A 20,610-nucleotide genomic window follows, 5' to 3' on the forward strand; every position below is an offset into this window, starting at 1 on the left:
ATTCAAGCATCCATGGTTTGAAAATATTTTTAATATATATAAAGTCCAAAAAGCAAACGTTGATTTTGCCATTTTATACAAGTAACACTATCTTATTGTGTCATTGTGCTTAATGAGACTTGAATATCTACAGATTTTACAATCTATGGGAGGTCCTGGAACCAAACCCCAGTGGATATGAAGGACCCAATGTGTAAGAAAAGTATCAATGAGGTCCAAAGGCTTTGATAAACAGATAAATATTTGCTTAGTGGCTAAGGAGATTATTGCACTGCCCTTTTCTGTTCCCCCCCCCCCGCCCTAGGCATGGTCTGAAATGTTTTAAGCATGGGTTTTATCATATGCCCTGTGTCTAAGTCTGAGGCATCCCATACCCGATCATGGCATCCCACACCTGATCTGGACTTCTTCAGCGCTTTTTGAAAGAACGGGACTTTCCCATTCTTTGCAAAATATGGGAGAAGTCTGTTGATATTTGAGTGATGAATCTTGCCTGTGATTCCGGTCCGGTGGCAAATGGATGAAGACGTCGGTTGTCTCTCCAACACAGGAACAGAGCGAAGCTCCAAACACAAGCTTTCTGCTTGCTTGGAAGAGTGCCTGGAGAAACAGCTGCTAGATCAAAGAATCACTCTCCAGCAGTTCACTCCTAAGAGGGCTTTATTACTTTGTTTCAAATAACATGAGCTAATCACCACTATACAAAAATCTCTTACAAACCAACACACCACACTATCTCAAATTCCCACAATCCCACAGCACAGCGTTTTGCTTATATACAGAATTACCATGAGGCGACCACTACCCAGCCTCTTTCTATACAAGTTGCTATGGACCATAGACACCAATCCCTCTTCAGACTGAAGACATAGCATATTTACATTTAGTCCTGCTCAGTTGACCTTGAGCATCTGGCTGCTGCTCTGGGCTCCAGCTGCAGCCAATTTAGGCTTCTGCAACCATTGCCACATCTGAACATTTTCACCTTCAATACATTGACCAAATCTGGATTGGGTATAGGATATACTCTGGGCACAGAGGTGTGAGATAAAAATCCATCCTTAAAATGCTTCGGCCCATGCCTTGGTTGGGCAGGAAGGACAGAAAGGGGCAGTCTTCTAGATGTATTGGCACCAGTTGGGCCTCCAAGGAGAAGGCATTCCACAGTTGAGATGCCATATCTGATAAGGCCATCCACAACTTCCCACACAATGTATTTACCTCATTGGTGCGGCCTCTCCAGGAATCTCACATATAGGGAGAAAAGAAGGGAGACGGACCTGAAGGGGGAAGGTGGGCTCACTGAGTGAAGCAGCTAAGGTGGTTTGGTGGAGCAGGTGAGGTGGCTGTAGGAAGAGGCTGGAAGGGGGAAAGGGAGGGCAAAATTCTTATTATTCAAATACAATTAAGATTATAGTTGTTGTTGTTATTGGTGGTGGTTATTGTGTACCTTCAAGTCATTTCTGACTTATAGTGACCCTATCATGGGGTTTTCTTGGCAAGATTTGTTCAGAGGGTGTTTTGTCTTTGCCTTCCTCTGAGGCTGAGAGAGTGTGAGTTGCTCAAGGTCCCCCAGTGTGTTTCCATGGCTGAACAGGGATTCGAATCCTGATCTCCAGAGTCACAGTCCAACATTTAAACTACTATGCCAGACTGGCTCTCGGCTCATATAGTAGGGGTATTTAAAGTGAGAGTCATCATAACGATTGGTAGTTTGAAGTAGCTAAATGTAAATCTTTCTTCCTTCCCTTCAAAATGTGGTAACCATAGGATGGGGTGGATTGATTCAAACAACTTATCCACATCCTCAGGCCACAACAAATGAGAATGATCCCAGAAGACCTGACCAGAAGATGCACCAGACACCTCTTTAGATTCCAGTAATAAGTATTGTGTCAAGTTCTGAGCCAATGTAAGTACATTTTTACTTTTTCACGGGTACATTTTTCATAGCAGGTAACCATGGGTTCCATTTCTCATCCCTCTAGGCCTGTATGCAGAAGGTTTCTCACCACCCGGAACATTCCTGCTGGCCTGGAAGTTGAAGGCACAGTTCTAGTAGCGTAATACGATTTTTGGCCTGTCTCACTGTTGCATTTTAGCCACAACTAGGGTGCTGTTGGAACTGACCAGAATGCTCCACTGCCCTGACATTCCCCCCAATACCTGACACTCCTGTTGCGATTCTGGGCACCTATTTGCACATATGTTCCACTGTGCCACCCAGTGCCACTGCCACTACCATGCATTTGCTTCATCTGAGGTCAGAATGAAGCATTGATCACATGAATGGGCACCTCATTGTGACTCCAGATCAAGTGATGAGTGGTGGTGGCCTTTGCCCTGGACATCACAGCAGGTAGCATTGTAAATAGCCAGCTAGCATTGCAATGGAGGGTTCCAGATCTTCTGGGAAGATCCAGAGCAAAAGGTCAGTTTTTCAAATTCATTATTGGGGGGGGGGGGGGGTTGAAAAAACTAGAAGCGATCCTAAAGTGTAAAGATACACAACTGAGCAGAAAAGTTAGAATCGTACAAGCCATTGTATTCTTTATTACCATGTATGGACGTGAGAGCTGGACAGTGAGGAAAGTAGATAAGAGTAAAATCCATTCATTTGAGATGAGGTGCTGAAGAGGAGTTCTGAGGATACCATGGACAACGAAAAAGACAAGTGGGTTCTAGAACAGACCAAGCCTGAAATCTCCCTGGAAGCCAAGATGATATAGTTGAGGTTGTCGTACTTTGGCCACATCACGAGAAGGCATGACTCATTGAAAAAACAATAATGCTAGGAAAGGTGGAGGGATATAGAAAGAGAGGAAGACTTCATGCTAGATGGATGGACTCTATTAAGGAGGTCACAGGTAAGAATTGACAGGAACTAAGCAGAGTAGTGGAGGGCAGGGGTCTTGGAGATGTCTCATTAACAGGGTTGCCATCAGTTGGGATTGACATAAAGGTGGTTAACAACAACAAATCCTTGAGTTTGGTGCTGAATGGGCTAGATGTCATCCGAACTTTCCAGTGAGAGGACCAGGTGGTGGGGAGGACATTTTATTTGGCCCCTGCAGACATGACCAAAGACTCTTTGCTGGTCACCACTCTCTCTAGGAAATAGTTAAAGGAATAAAGAAATACTCACTGAGTGAAACATATGTCAGCGCCAAACTCTTCCCTTGTCATTTTAATTGAATTGTGTCATTGTGCTTTACTTTGATAAAGGAGGAAGATCATAATGGAGAGAGTAAATTAGCAGTTCTGAGAGTCTGTGGGACAAATGCAGCCTGCCAGCCATAACAGGGAGATCTTGAATGCACTAACAATGGGACACCTTCTTCAGTAAAATGTGTGTGTATATTGCAGTGAGAAGGGGAGTAAAAGAATAAAGAACACATTCTAATAATCTGACATGCAGATAGGATTGTGGACAGAGAGGAAGTCAGTTGCATGATTTGGAGCCTGCAGAGAGCAGTATGTTGATGAATTGCTGCTTAGAAAAGAAGGAGGTAGGCACAGGGACGTAGCCAGGATTTTGGGAAGGGGGGGGTCCAGACTAGAGTGCCACCATTTTGAGAGGCGAAGAGCCCCCCCCGACACAAAAGGGGGTTGAGCGTTTACATTAGAATGGCACCACTTGAACTTCCGTATGGCTCCGTGCTGCTATGGAATCGGGATTTGTAGTTTTGAGAAGCTGTTTGGCCTTCTCTGTCAGGTGCCACAACAAACTACAAGTCCCAGCATTCCACAATATGGTGCCAAGGGAAGCTAAAGTGGCATCAAACTGGATTATTTTTTTCAGTGCAGGCAAACTGAGTCCTTCCTCTGAAGGCGTTTACCAGATAAATTCAGCTTGATAAAGCAAAGCGCAGCTGTTCAAGCAATGAGCGGCAGCCACTCTGTCCATGCCAGAGACACTCTGCTCATGCTTTGAGACACTGCATCCAACTTCTGAGCGGAGCTAAAACCCAGGCTGCATCCACACAACATTTCATTCCACTTCCAGAGGGATTTTTAATTCCAACACACACACACACCACACACACACTCACTCACATACACACATGCACACAATTTTTAATTCCAAGACTCATCTATCTATCTATCTAGCTATCTGTCTGTCAATATTAAATTCCAAACATTATACCTTCCTTTCTTTTATAAAAAACAAACCCCTTAAGAGAATCTTATTTTGAGAGAAAGGCAGGGTAAAAATCAATAAATACAAAATTATTGTGCAATAGTCCATCAGTGCATGGCTTGCATTATAGACTTATAACTTAAAATGTTATACATTTAAAAACAATTAAATAACAGTAGGCTCAGAGTGCTACAGAATCATGGAAAATAGAGTTGGAAGAGACCCTAGAAGGGCATCCAGTCCAACCCCATCTGCCATGCAGGAACTCCCAGTCAAAGCATCCTCAACAAATTATATAATGGAGGTGTCCATCTACATTGTAGAAAGATATACTAAGATTAATGCTATGGAAATCACCACTGAGTCCATATATTGGGAGAAAGGCGGGATTTAGAAAATAACAACAACAACAACAACATCTGGGTATGGTATTTGTGAGATATTTAGCATTCTTTGTCAGAGAGCCTGGTGCCACAACATACTACAAATCCCAGAATTTCATAGCATTAAAGTGGTGTTGAACTGGATTATTTCTGCAGTGTGCACCTTATTAGACTGCAGTCCCAGCAGTCTGTGGTGCTGCTGGATGATGGGCCCTGAGGTCTAGCATTGCCTGGAGCAGAGCCATAGGACTCCAGAGCCCCAATTCATCCTCTGGCAGAATTTTGGGGAAACTCCTTTAAAAAGACAAAAAATAAGGAAAATAAAAACTCCTTGCAAAGTAAAACCCAGAGGTCTTCCAATGGATTTGCTTCCAAGGCAGGAGGGCAGAGAGGCCAAGATCTTTAGATTGAGCCTTAGGTTAATTAATTAATCCTAGAATCCTAGAGTTGGAAGAGACCCCAAGAATGGCCATCCAGTCCAACCCCATTCTGCATGCAGGAACTCTCAATCAAAGCACCCCATTGATATGCTGAAAAGGGGCCAGCTAAGTCTATTTTATTTTATTTTATTTTAAAAATGAGAAAAAAACAAGGCTGGAAGGAGCAGAAAAGGGCCAAGCCTTGATATCTGGACCCCAGAACATGCTACTCCCAGAACCAAGCCAAGGCCACAAAAGATTAATCGCTGCCAACCTGGTTATTTCTTGAGTGTGGATGCAGCCTGAGGCAGCTTCCTGTCCCTCCCTCGCTCCCTCTCCTCCAGGCTTTTTGCCCTCCCCTCAGGCCCGCAACAGAAGTTTAGGGGCGGCACTTGGGCTCCTCCTGCTTTGGCCAGGGCCGGGAGGAGAGCCTCCTCACCCTCCCATTCTTCCGCCCTCCCTCCTCCCCCCCTCTCTCTCACCCTCCCTGCTCCCAGTGATTTTTTCTCTCTAGTCCTCTGGCTTTTTGGGAGGGACGGAGGAGTTTTTAAAGTGCCTTGATTCACTTCCTCCCTCCCTGGAAGAGACTTTTATTTTGGCAAAAACACAGGGAGGAGGGGGAGGAGGAGGAGTGGAAGCCAGACTGACTCCTATGGAAACGAAAGGGAAAGAGCTTGCTTTGTCTTTCCCCTTTCCCTCTCGGAGCTCCGTGGTTTTAATGGTGAGGAGGAGGGGGGGAGGAAGGAGCTTAAATGCCCCCAGCCTGAAGGGGGGGGACCAACCCCCCAACCCCCCCCGGCTACGTCCTTGGTAGGCAGAACCACTTAAAAATAATAAATAAACCGGAGCACCTTTCATACTACATAATTATAGTGCAATATATTTGGGATGATGTAGAATTTAAGGGAGTAGTGTTCAAGGAGACAAAATTCAGCTTTAACCCCCCCCCACTCCCCTCTCTCTCACATACAAAGCATTCCAAATATCAATGCCTTAAGGAGATTGATACCGGCTTGGCTATGATCTTCTCCTGAGGAAAATCCTCTAAACTTTCAATTAACAAACTGACGATATCTGCAAAGGCTATGTTATTCCTGCTTAATCTAGCATTAAATTTGCTCAACAAAATGAGAACTATCAAAGGATCATCCTCCACATTTTTACCTAGTTATATATCCAGCTGATCCCAATTTTTATCACTAAAATTCTGAGAAGGATGGGGATGTATTGATAACAAACCAACTAAGAATCCTCACTCACAATAACTGAATGAAATGGAGGCAAATGTGGGGCAACCTATTTTTGTGCGCTGGTAGTTCATTTTGTTGAAATGCTTAATAGTAATACCGTGGTGTGTTGATCTGAGTGCTGGACTCTGACTCTGGAGACCAGGATTTGATTCCGGCTTGGCCATTAAACCCACTGGGTGATCTTAGCAAGTCACAGCTCTCAACCTCAGAGGAAGGCAATGGCCAACCTCATTTCACAACATTTCACAGATCAAAACCAGGACATGTGTGGCCAACAACATTACAGCGTGGTCAAGAGGCAAAAGTTGTAATGAAAAGAATACACAAGCTAGGAGAGATTGCAGCAATTTTCTTGTGGCTGAGTCTACAGGAAGGGCAACATTCTTCTCCTTCCTCTCCTTCCCTGATAGAGTAACTGAGTGCATGAGTTCAGTTTTCAGCAATGTGTAAGCTGAGGACAAAGAGAGAAGGGGGAAGAAGTGTTAGAAACTGGACATTTAAAGTAGCTGAAAAGTTGTATGGCAGAGACTCCCTACCTTTGGGACAGTTGGAGCACATGCATTTGTAAATATGGAAGAAATTTAAAATTATTTGGAGCTCAAACAATTTAAACGCCAGAATTTTAGGACCAAAATGATATGAATAAAAAGTGAAACTACAGGTTCCTTGTCCAGAGAAGCGATTCAAAATACAGTGAGTAGAGAAGAAAGCTAAAACGGAGCCTAATGCAAGTTTCTTTCACACTATATAGTTACACCACTTTGATATCACTTAACTGTTGTGATTGCATCCTATAAAGTCCTGAGATTTCTAGTCTGGTGAAGCACTGGTAGCAATCTAAGTAATGTGGGAAACTAGGAACCAGGGATTTCATAGGGTGGAGACATGGAAGTTAAATGATCTGAAGTGCTGTAATTGTCTAGTGTGAAGAGTTCTCTATCTTTGTTTGTTTGTTTTTGTCAGATCAGGATAAGTTTCAGAGTCCGGGGAAAAGCAGACACAGTTGTCCTGCAGTGTTGCCCTGCTTAAGCCCCCTTTGATATCGATGCCATGGTCCAAGATTTCAACAGCTAAGTAAAGGCAGTTCTCAGCTCCTCCTGTTCCAAAGAGATCCCTTCTACTGTCACCCTTGCCTTTCCAAGGAGAGAGTGGAAATGAGAACTTGCTGGCAGACCATTCATTTCACAGTGTCAAATTACAGCTGTGCTGGGCTGTATCAAATGGCACAGAGTGATTTGTAATCCTTTCTAGGCACCTGCCAGGATCCTCCTCCTCCTTCTTCTTATCTTCTTCCTCCTCAAACCCGTTATCACTACTTTCTTTCCTTATTACTTTTGGTGGGAGCTATTCAGGGAACACTTGTCATGACAACTGGGTTTGGCTTTTTGGTGTAGCAAGAGGAGCAGGGTGGAAGAGAGGTAGGGTGGGAAAGTAGGCCCCCAGGGCAATTCTGGGGATAGTTATTAAATTATATCCTTGGCAAGAGACTGCGGTAATTTTATGGCATCTCTGGAGATTCTACAAAGCCTGGTTCTACCAGTCCACTATTTAACTGGACCATCTGTTCCAGCAGAAAGCCAGCAGAGGGAAAACCACAGAACACAGGATTGCTCAAGTGGCAATGGCATCATACTGCCCCCTCTATCCTACTGTTTTCCAGGACCATGGATCATTCTTCCATTCAAAATTTTATGAATGGAAGCTCTCCCTGCATACGTCCTGACATTCAGATATGCTGAAAGTGTTTTTTTTAAAAACAAATGGGCAATTGTTTATTCAATCAAGTTGACGTGAAATTATCTTGACCCTATGAATGAGAGATGTTCAGACCCTTGTTGTCAACAGCCCCGCTTAGGTCTTGCAGACTCAGGGATGTGCTTCTTGAGTCAATCCACCTGCACTGTGATTTCCCTCTTTTCCTACTGTCTTCTTCCATACCAAGCATTATTATATTTTCTAATTTTTGCATGATATGTCCAAATGCATCAGTTCAGTCATCTCCACTTCTAGGGACAATTCAGGCATGTTTTTCTCTTGGATCATGTATTGTCTTTGTACTCTTCTCCAGCACAACATCAAGTGAGTTGATTTTCTTCATGTCAACTTTCTTCATCATCCATCTTTCAAAGCTATATATAGAAGTTAGAAATACTATGGCCTGGATGCTTTAATTTGATGTTTAATTAAATGCCTTACACTTGAAGATCTTTATCAGTTCTTCATGCTGCCTTTCTGCACTGGCCAGGATACTCCAAGGTGTGCGTGTGTGTGCGGCCAGAGAAGAACGACTCAGGCCCGTTACAGACGGGCTAAATAAGCACAGAGTGCGTACTAGGGTTAAGACAGGCGGTGCTTCGCACCGCCCTAACCCTATGCGTGCTGTGCATGCACAAAATGGTGGCGGTCGTTCCACACGGCCGCCACATCCATAGGTGATGACCGCGCCGCCTCCAAACGAGCGTGTGCGGTTGTGATGTATTGGGGTCGCGGCAGGGCGCCTAGGGTGCCCTTTCCGCGACCCCGGAAGGAGCTCCGTCGGAGCTCTTCCTGGTTTGGTCCGCTGGGCGCAGCCTTCAGACGGCTGCGCCCAGCGGACCAAAGGAGAAAGGGGCCAAATGACCCCTTTCTCCCTTCCCCCAAACTGCGGGGTGTCCTTGGGCTTGAAGCCCCAAGACACCCCTTTCCAGGCTGCGGGGAAGGGGCCTTTTCCGCTTCCCCGCAGCCTGGAAAGCGGCGGATCGGGGCTTCAGCGGCTGCCGCTCTGGCCGTGAGGCCCCGATCCGCAGGGAAAGGTGTGCCTACAGGCCACCCCAAAGGGGCGGTCTGTAACGCGCTCAGCTCTGAACTTTGGGCCAGGGCCTGTAATCTGAGAATCTTAATTTATAACCACCAGATGCTACAATTTGGCCTGATTTACTCACCACCTTCACCACTATGTGCACCTACTACATGCATCTACCATTTGACATTAAATCTCCAGCTTTGCTGATACCAAGGCCATTACATTTCCCTGATGGATGTCAGTTCATGAAATCTGGTAATTTGGCCAAGGGGAAGATGTCAGGTTGTGTGGAAAAGCTCTTGGTTTACTAAGTGTAACCACCTACCACTCAGGACTGTCATAGGGGTGTGGGGTTGTAGACAGCACCAGGTGACACCTCAGACAGAGGTGAACACCTGATGGGGTAAGACCCCTTGGCTGTCTCTCTCTGCCAGCCAGGGCACCCCTCTGTCCATTGGCTGTGGCTGCTGGGGAGGATGGGGTGCTACCGTTGCTTGGCAGCTCCTTCTGTATCTGGGAAAGTGGCCAAATGGCTGATAATACCAGCACAGTTCCCAAACCTAACAAACCACTACCTGGCAGAGCCAGTGCAGAGCAACAGATAAAGACTCTGATTCTAAGTCCAGAATCACAAGAGGTATTACTAAAACATTTGTCAAGACATCCGAGGTCCAGGGTATCAGATAGGCAAGTTGATAAGGCAGTCCAAAGGTCAAGGGTAGGGTTTCAGAAAGTCAAGATGGATCAGCAGTCCAAGAAGCAAGGTTTCAGTCACAAGAGCAATGGGAGCCAGAGACAGATTGGGGTTGGAATGACAGCCAGCTGCTTCTTGATTGGGAGAGGAATGGATCCCCATTGATCCCAGCAGCTGCTTACCAGTAAGTGAGGTTTGGAGGGGTTCTGGCCAAAATTCACTACATAGCACTGTAGCTATGTAGTACATAATGGTCATACAGGATTCCACCACTTTTTTTTTAAAAAAGAAAGAAAACTATAAGTTAACCATTTGAGGATGGGGCTTTGCAAACCATCTCAAATACCCCTTCCTGTTCTACAGAGATAGCCAAAGCTCATGGTTGGATCAGGGGGCTCTTTATGGCTTGGTAGTCCCCAAGCTGTGGGCTGCCCTTTTCCTGAAGTTAGCCTCCTGGGAGGCAAAGAGAAATGCAGCTCTGTGCTATACTTATCTGTAGGCTGCTTTTGAGTGTAGAGTAACTTCCAATCTGTGGCTTGCAGAATCAATATACTTTACTCATCACCTCTGGGCATGCCATCCTTTCTCTTATTAGCACTTGCCATTTGACAACCTAATTAAGGTCACCAATCAGCAAAATGCTACTTAGAGGACTCTTCCCCCCATCCCTTTAATCAGCAGAACTAATAACCTTGTAAGTTGCCAAATACTCCTCATTTGATCCTCCCCCTCTAGTGATGCTCTGTGACCCAGAAAACAGTCAAAACATAAATTGACTTTTATCGTAGTGCAAGAGACCCTAAATGCCACAAAACGCATCATCCCTTTAAATTAGCAGAATTCAGTGTGTTTATAAAACAGTGGAATGTATGGCCAAGAAATACTAAAAAAATCCCCGTCCATTACCCATTCTACAGTGATTCTCAGATCCTGATTATTCATTTTTTGTTTCAATGGAAGAAAGAACTCTATTGAGGGGCATGTGTGTGTGGGTGTGCCTTCAAGTCACCTCATGACTTATGGAGACCCCATGAGTTTCATAGGGTTTTCTTGTTGCTGTTGTTGTGTGCCCTTAAGTTGATTACAACTTATGGCAACCCTAAGGCAACTCTATCATGGGGTTTTCTTTGTAAGACTTGTTCAGAGGAGGTTTGCCATTGCCCTTACCTGAGGCTGAGAGCATGTGACTTGCCCAGTGGACTTCATGGCTGAGCTGGGAATTGAACCCTGGTCTCGAGAGTCATAGCCCAACACTCAAACCACTGTGTCATTCTGGCTCTTAGGGATTTTTTTAAAGGCAAGGAATACTAAGAGGTGGTTTTGCCAGTTTCTTCCTCTGAAATATAGCCTACAGCACTTGGCATTAGTTGGTGATCTCCTCTCCAAGTACTAACCAGGGCTGATCCTGCTCAGTTTCCAAGACTCCAGTCAAATGCTCAGCAAGGAATAAATCAATAAAGCACTGCCCACAATTTCAGGGAGCATTCCTACAATATGGGACCCAGAGTGACATATAATTTAAGTTGAAAGAAAATAGCTAAAACAGTATCTTGTACAAAAGGCATTAAACAACCAGTCTAATTAAAACATTATTTTAAGTCAATTAAAAGCACATTCAGCACATATTTAAAATAGCAGTGCACTGTGCATCCATCTGTTCCAGCCATTAAAGACTGAAAGCCTATTTGAGCAGAAAGGTCTTTGCCTGAGGTTGAAAAGAGAACAGAGAGGGTTTTATCCAAACCATACTTATGAAGGCGTTCCATACCCTAGGAGCAGCCACCATGAAGACAGATTATATGAGACAAGGCAGAAGAGTGGGGGAACTTTAGGGTATCTTTGAATCAAACATTTTCTTTAGGTCATCTCCACTCTCCACACCATATTCTGTATCTCTGGTCAAACTTCCATAGTGGGTTTTTGAGTTGGGGAACTGAAAACTTTATTACATGTGTCTGTGTTCTCTTTCATAATGTTGCCTCCTTCTCCAAAAACTTCAAAAGACAAGCTGGCAGATTTGTCACAAAAGAAACACAGGAAGGTCTCAAAAAGAGTACCTAACAGTACCTTGTACGTATGCAAAGGGATGCCTAACAGTATCTTGTATGTATGCAAAAAGATCTTGTAGCACATTTGAGACTAAGTGAAAGAAAGAAGTCAGAACATGAGCTTGTATGGTTCCCCCTGAGTTGGTTAGGCATAGATTTATTCATCCTTCATATTTGTCAGTAAATCTTTTTGGTAGGGAAGGTCCCCATTTTTAATTTTTTTTGTTTTGTTTTGTTTTGCTACATGTGACAATCTGCACCTCTTCCTTACAATCTACTTGGAAGAATCCCCGCAGTGGTGTTTACTGGGAAAAAAGGAAGAAGCTAAGGGTGGAGTGGGGTAACAAAAGGAGTGTATTGGGCCTAAATAGGACTCTGGAGACCAGGTCTTAAACCCCTGCTCAGCCATGAAAACCACTGAGTGACCTTAGGGAAGTCACACTCTCTCAGCCTTAGAGGAAGGCTATGTCAAATTCCCTCTGAATAAATTCTACCAAGGAAGTCAGGTGATTAGTTCACTTTGGAATAGCCATAAATTGGAAATGATTTGAAGGCACACACACACACAAAACACAAGAGAACAAATAAATTCTGAACTCTCCCTAGAAGGCAAAATGATCAAACTGAGGCTATGATACTTTGGACACATCATGAGACGTAATCACTCATTAGAAGATAATGCTCCGTAAAGTAGAAGGCTGTAGGAAAAGAAAAAGACCACTTTACAATTGGATGGATTTAAATCCAGGAAGCCATGGCCTTGAGTCTGAAGGATCTGAGCCAAGCTGCTGATGACAGGGTGTTTTGTATGCTTCTCATTCACAAGATCACCATATGTCCTATCTGACAGCAGCTAACAATGACAATGAATTTTTCCTTCAGTCCCCAATTTTCTATCTTTGTAGAAAGTGAGACACTGAAAATAATTCAGATCTAGAACTCTCACATGTGTTGTGTTCACATCCCCTTGGTAACGTTGCCTGTCCCTTTCTTTGGAAAATAAACCACCTGTATTTCTAAATGCTCAACTGAAAATTTGACTCACTGTAATACTAGAAATTTGGAGACCAGAGGAAATTTTATTGGGAGGGCAAAAATTGGAAGGGTCAGTAGTCTTATTTTGTCCCCTCCCCAATACCTGTACCTCTGGAGTAGCCTCAGAGAAGCATCAGAGGTATCAAAAATGTTCTGATCTATAGCTGTGAACTGCATAAGCATCCAAAGATCACCAGGGAAGATGACTGCTACAAGGACAGAAAAAAAAAGTAAAATGCTTTGCTTTTCCCTCTCCTCAAAAGAAATCAGTTGATGCTCATGCAACCTTAAAAATGCAAAAAGAGAAACTGATTCTCCAAAGTGCCAGCTATGTATTACAATCCAATGTGCTTAGGATCAGTTAGTTATATAAGGAAGACTTTTCCTTCACATGCCATTTCCCTAATGGCACAAGAAGCATGGCCACAGTTTCTGGGAGCTGTTTAGTTTGTTTTCAGAATGTAAATGATTGTCCCTGAAGAACATTCCTACTGATCCGAAACTGGTTCGGCTGAAATATATTCTCATTGTTGGCATTTTAAACAACCTCTTTCTCTGTTTTTGCATTCTTCTTGTTTTAATGCCTTCCTCCCAATGTCTCTCTGTGTGTGTGTGAGTGAGTGTGTGAGAGAGAGCCTTGAGATGCTATTTTCAGACTCCCCCCTCCCCAGCTTGGGCCTCTACTTAAACTTCTGTCTTTTGAGTCCCTCAGTTCATCTTCCAAAATCTTGCATACAGTTCTGTGTATTCAGCCCACTGCTGTTTGTGCACGTGAATTTATTGTTGTTATCTGCTGTCAAGTCAACTTTGACTTATGGCATGAATAAGAGATCTCCAAGTCACTCTGTCATCATCAGCCCTGCTCAGGTCTTGCAGATTCTATTCATCTGGAATGCAGTCTTCCTCTTTTCCTACTGCCATCTACCTTTCTAAGCATTACTATCTTTTCTAGTGTGTCATGTTTTCTCATGATATGGCCAAAGTATGACAGTCTCAGTTTAGTCATCTTGGCTTCTAGGGAGAGTTCAGGCTTGAGTTGCTCTAGGACTCATTTGTCTCTTTAATAGACCATAGTATATGTAGCACTCTTCTCCAGCACCACATTTCAAATTAGTTGATTTTCTTCCTGTCAACTTTCATCAGTGTCCAGATTTCACAACCATATGTAGAAATGGGAGGTACAATGGCAAGGATAGTCTTGACTTTGGTATTCAATGATATATCATTACCCTTGAGGATCTTGTCTAGTTTCTTCATATTTGCTCTTCCAAATCCTAGCCTTCTGATTTCTTCACTGCAACCCTCATTTTGATGAATGACTGAGCCAAGGTATGGAAAATCCTGAACTATTTCAATGTGTACGTTTTCTGCTTTGAAGTTATACAAATAATCTGTGATTGTTATTTTTCTTTTCTCAATAGTCAGCTGGAAACCCATCTTTCCACTTTCTTCCTTAGCCTACTTCGGTAATCATTCCAAGTGTTTGCTAGTAGTATGGTGTCATCTGCAGATATTAAATGGTTGATATTCTTCCCTCCAGTTTTCACATTTCCTCCTTCTGAGTCTACTCTGCTTTATGTATTATATGTTCAGTATACAAGTTAAACAGATAGGGTGATAAAATGTAGATAAAATGGTCTCATCTTGGAGGTGGAGAGAAATGAGGGTCTGCTCACAAATGAAATACCCTCTCCTTTTCCCTCCTTTTGCAGCCCAGGACAGTTGCACTTTCATAATCTGAATTGCCTCCCCCACTTTCTCTTTGCTCCCCACCAGTAAGCAGTAAGTCACGATGGGGACTGGTGGGAGATTTTTCATAGAGTGCAATCGGCAAGGGATTAGTTCCAAAACCTAGGGGCAGCCACTGAAAAGGCCCTATCTTGTGCCCCACTTATCATATCTGTGATGCTGGTGAGATTGAGAGAAGAGCCCCTCTTGAGAATTTCACAGTTGGGCAGGCTCATTTTCAGATACTCTGTCAGATAGCCTGGACATAAGCCACATGTGGTTTTCTAGATCACCACAGGTTTTGTCAGCATCCATGAGATTTTAGTTCTATAATGAATCATAGAATCATAGAATCATAGAATCATAGAGTTGGAAGAGACCGCAAGGGCCATCCAGTCCAACCCCCTGCCATGCAGGAAATCCAGATCAAAGCATCCCCGACAGATGGCCATCCAGCCTCTGTTTGAAGACCTCCAAGGAGGGAGACTCCACTACACTCCTAGGAAGTGTGTTCCACTGTCGAACAGCCCTTACTGTCAGGAAGTTCCTCCTGATGTTGAGGTGGAATCTCTTTTCCTGCAGCTTGCATCCATTGCTCTGGGTCCTAGTCTCTGGAGCAGCAGAAAACAAGCTTGCTCCCTCCTCAATATGACATCCCTTCAAATATTTAAATAGAGCTATCATATCACCTCTTAACCTTCTTTTCTCCAGCATCTTCTTACAGCCACCCTACTAGGAGAGAACGTCAGCCAACAGAGTACTCTCAGAGCTGTCCAACCTGTGCTAACATCTGCTTGCTCCATAGGAGGCTTTTACCTTGATTTGTCTCGTTGATATTTTGCCTATCAAGTCTTGATTTTTCTAAATTTGTCTGGACTTTATTTCCTTGGCCTATGAATAGAGAGAGAGAGCCTTCTCTGTGGCTGCTCCCAGACTGTGGGACTCCCTTCCATGGGAGGTCAGGTCAACCCCTTCCCTGCTTTTTTTTCACCAGCAGTTGAAAACATTTTTATTTAGCCAAGCCTTTTGTGGATGAATTTTACTTGTGTAGTGTGGTGTGCTGTATTAATGTTTCAATGGTTTTTACTGGCTTTAACTATGTTGTTTTCAACTTTTAAAAATATTGTTTATTTTTTTTAACTTTTGTAATCAGTGTTTTCGTTATATATTTTTAAATTATTGTAAGCTGCCTTGAATCCTATTTTGGGAGAAAGGCAGGATATAAATCACTTAAATAAATAAATATAGACTTCACCTCCCCTGATTTGACTTCATTGAAGGCAACCAATGTCTCCTCTTATCCTCAAATACCAACAGAATGGGAAGAAAGCTGCAAATTGTACATGTATGCAAAATTCATATTTGATGTGAATATGAGGGTTTTTTATTCTTGGGCATGTGTACAATGGAGCACAAGCAGCATGAAAAGCAGCCCATAGAGATTCAGCCATGAAGATACAGGTCACCTCTCTCCCCGAAACAGAAACAATGAATTATCCATAAAGGCTGCATTCTCCGTTTCTCTCTCTCTCTTTAATAGCTCTTGTTATTCGGTGTCCTTTCTCCCTTTGGGGTTTCTTAACAGCCTAGGAAGAAGCTAAAGTATGTAAGTGGTTTGGACTATTACTGCAAAAGCTTGGATAACCAGCGCTGTCAATGAGCAACCTGAATTCCACAGTGTAGCCGAGTTTCTTTCTGATGTGGATTCTGCATGCATCTGTTATCATCCAAACTACACTTTCAGATTTCTTAAAATGCTATCCAAGCCTGTCTTCCTTTGACGTGGGACATTTTCAACATTTTAATCTTTTTACTATGCATGATTCTCTTCCCTTTGCATTTGCAGAAGTTTCTATATTGAGTACAGGCTGTAGAAAAGTGACAGTGGAGTCCCCCCCTCCCCCCATATAGGCAGTAAGGCACTGAATATTGAGTGTTGGAACCAGAGTGGCAAAGAGCTATTGGCTTCAAACTCTGCTTGTGGGCTTTCAAGAGGCATCTATCCGGTTACTGTCTGCAACAGAAAGCTAGACTAGCTGGAACTTTGATCTGACCCAGCAGGGCTTCATTTCAGTCCAATATAGTCAATGTAATATTTGAGGTCTTGTTAAACATTTAATTTATGGCTTTATTGGATTGCTGCTGTGCTTCCCAATCTGATCCATTCTGTCTCAGATGCCAGCTCCATTAAGTTCAGTCAAATCCATTAAGTTCAGTGACATTTACTTCCAAGTATCTAGTCACAGGAATTCAGCCTTGCTGTGGCTTCTTACTCACAGGATAGAATAAGTATGACATTTAAACAAATAAGAAAGAGGAAACAGTCACAGGCTTTGAACAGTGCTGGAGGCTTTTCTATAGCATGGCTAAACTAGATTTCAATCCAGTGTTTCAGGACCAAGGACAGATCAAAAGAAATATAGGAAGCTGCTTTGTAGCTGATCTATTCTGCATGGTATTGTCTAGTCCAGGGGTAGAAATCATGTGGCTCTCCAAATGTAATTGGATTGAAACTCCCATAATTCCTCACCATTGGCTATTCTGGCTAGGGTTGATGGAACTCAGGGTCCTAAACACTTGGAGGGACACATGATTTCCACCCCTAGTGTCATCCGATTGGCAGCAATTGTCTATAAGAGAGGTCTTTCATATTACCTGCTACTTCACCTTTCTAATGAAAGATGCCAGTGGTTAAACTGGGCAGTATTTTGCCCACAGTGTTTCCTCCTCTGAATATTTGTGCCATGTTTGTGTGATCATGCAATACTTGCTCAAAAACATCATCAGGTCTTCTGAAAGTTTCCATTTCAGTGGTCTTAGATACTGGGGAATGCCTGACAAATCTTCTTTGTCAACCCACCATTCTGAAAGGCATAAGTGGGCATGTCAAGAGCCTGACCAAAGCACTCAGCTCAGAATGAGACCTCTATGGCTAGCATTCTGTTTTTGTCTTAGGCAGGTGAATTTTTTTGACCTATCCATGATGTGTGTATTCAATTGAAGGTTATGACAGCAGTTACATATTTGGTGCCATTGCACATTGTCATGCATTGTGCCTTGATGTCATGGATGCTCATGACTGTACATCATAGTGTAATGTGCAGTGTTGCAATTCTGTAATGAGATGACATAGCTTAAGTGATGCATGCCACAAGTTATGTGCTCCTTTCTAACTCTGGAATTCTAAGGTTTGTTTGTCTTTTTAAATCTGATCAAGATTCTTCTCCAGAGAGGCAGGATCAAAAGAATAGACCTTAGTATGTGACTCCTTAGCTTATGTGACCAGACCTGAAACAATACCTAAGAACATTACCCCATAAACCTGATCATTGCTCTGTGGGCAAAGCACGCATGCTTTGCCTTATGAAACAAATAGGAGATTCAGGAAGTAATTTTCATTCAGATAATGTTACCTTGGAAAGTTTCACTTCCCCTCTTCCAGAACTGTGATTCAGGTCTGAATGATACACATGCAGCACAACAGGCATGCAAACAAACCAGCTATTTGGGCACCTTCCCCATCATATCAATTGGAGTTGTCAGCAAGAAGCTAACTTTCTATATCATTAGGTCTCACAATTTTGCTCTCCAAATATTTTGGAATCCCTTAAACCCCAGCTGCAATGGCCTTTGGTCAGGAACTTGGGAACTGAAGTCAAAAACCTTTGGTGGATCAAAGTTTGAGAACAATTGCCTTAGGCTGTCTTCAGCTGCTGTACACCCAAAACTAGTTAAGTCTCTTAAAATCCATCCATCTCACCATCTCCTCTGATGCCTTTAAAAATGGTGGAATGATAAAAGCAGGTTGCCAGAAAGTAGAAAAATCTCAGTCAGGGATTCAGCAATATCCAAGGCCACTAGAATAGAGACATTTATGAGAGATGGTGTTGAAGAAAGTCCTAACCTGAGTCAAGCAAGTAATGGACAGATTATCTGTATGCTAGGACTGGCCCATAGGCCACCACGTCCCATTTTAAAGTGTGCAAGCACCCAAGAGTGCATACCGCTAGTCCAAAAAAGCTGACCAGGGGAAAACAAGGCTAGTTTCCAGATGATACCCATGTCCATAAAAGCAGAAGCATAATCCAAACAGTCCAAAGTCACACAAAATAAACAGTCCTGAGCCAAGACCAAAACCCAGAAGGGAGTTGACAGATATTAGTATTAATGCAACCCGAGGGTCAGAGATACATGAAGCCCAGCACCAGAATGAACTTGGCTGAGAATTTGTAAGAAAAAGAACAGGGCTAACAGCTATGGAGTCCTTCATGGCATTCTTTATAGGCCCTCTTTTGGAAATAATCATTTGTGTTGACAGCATCTGGGACTTTCCCATGCAAATATTCAATTGAAGTTGCACAGGTTTATGAAGATTTCCATTTGACACATACTGATGAAGACACCCACTGCATCTTCATTATTTATGGATTTAATGAAGCTTTTTAATATAATTTTTTTCAGATCGGATTTTTCATTTAGATATTTTTCCTAATCTAAGTATTTTGTTATTTGACTGTATTTTGTAATGTATCAATTTTCTCATGAATATTTAGGAAAATAATTGTTGTTTACAACACTTTATTATTAATGTTGGATGTATTTCACAGAGTCTAGTTTGACACTTCAATAAAATTTAACTACATAGTCATTAGCTCAGTTCTTTTTCTTGTCAGTTTGTTTTGAGGTAGAGTCTAGGTGTTTCACCCACTGGTATAGTTAGTTAAGTCATAACCAACAGTGCATTAGCCCAGTTGTCTTCATTAACTTGGCAGAGTTTACTTCAGGCAATGTGTTTAAATGGTTTCCTGTGTTTTAATTTATGTTGTGCTTTAATAATAATAATAATAATAATAATAGAGGGCATTTCTGGTCTTGGTGTTTGAGCTGTTGACATATGACAGGGTGCAGACCCTCTGTTTGTTGTCCAAATCCAAAGGAGCCCTGGTGGCACAGTGGTTAAATGCTGGTATTTCAGCCACGACATTGTAAGTCTGATCCTAGAGCAGGGCTCCAAGATCCACTCAGCCTTCCATTCTTTCGTAGGTTGGTAAAATGAGTATCCAGCTTGTTGGGAGCAACTGGCTTACACATTGTAAGCTGCTTAGGGAGTGCTAGTTCACTGATAAGTGATATAGAAATATACTTGCTATATTGCTAAATCTGCAGTTGCTGCCTAGGATGGACCAGGCTCTATTTCTGTCACAACATGGTTGCCAGCCTTCTTTGGCTCCAGCTGGAAATCATCCTCTTAGCCCTACTCTTCTCCTTCATCCACGGAGGCCTCCTCCAGGTAAGGCATAATACACACATTGTAACCACTACCATAGGGTTATTAGGGAAAGGTAAATGGCAGCAAAGAAATGCTTATGGAGTCCATTCAGCATCAGGGCTTTGCTGGAGAAAAGATGCATATGTACTTCCTGTGTATTGTGATCCAAGGTTGTCTGACATGGAGGATCTTTCAGAGATGCTTCTACTTTATCAGTGGTGGATGTCTAGAGCAAGACATGTGAAAGGGATGGTCCAGAGAAAGCGGTTTCACAAGCCTTAATTCTCCAAGCCTCCCAGAGTGATGGTGATGGTGGTGGTGATTCTCCCTCCTCCTATTCCTGTGTTTGGGTGCCAATCTATGACAGAATCAGTACAGATGGCACGAGTCCAGTTCAAAACAAAATTCCAAACCCACGCAAATGGCAGTGTGATAAATCTGTCACTAAGAACAAGGAATGAGTTAATCATATCGTAAAAAACTGAAGTACTTTTGTTTTGGGCCTGTCAGCACTTTGCTAATTTTCTTATGTACGATGCCTTCAGTGAACTTCCCCTGCATGAAAAATGCATTAGTTGTGCAGAGAGTGGAGATCAGGGAGGAGGGGAAGGACCAAAAATGAGGAGCTCTTAGAGGGAAAACATGCCACAACACTTATTGGGAAGAAATAAGAAACAAATCCTCCAGGAGGTTATGTAAGGGCAGGGACCCAGCCGTCATGCATTTGGACTGCCTTGTTCAAATGCTGGCAAGTACGAAGGTGGTGGGGGAAGCATGAGACAGAGACTAGGCTGAGTCCCTCTTCTGACTGATAGATTCATTCATTGATTGCTATTAATAGAGTTTACTGGGTGGTGTGTT

The sequence above is a fragment of the Sceloporus undulatus genome, chromosome 4 (assembly GCF_019175285.1).
Source record: "Sceloporus undulatus isolate JIND9_A2432 ecotype Alabama chromosome 4, SceUnd_v1.1, whole genome shotgun sequence".
Taxonomy (NCBI): Eukaryota; Metazoa; Chordata; class Lepidosauria; order Squamata; family Phrynosomatidae; genus Sceloporus; species Sceloporus undulatus.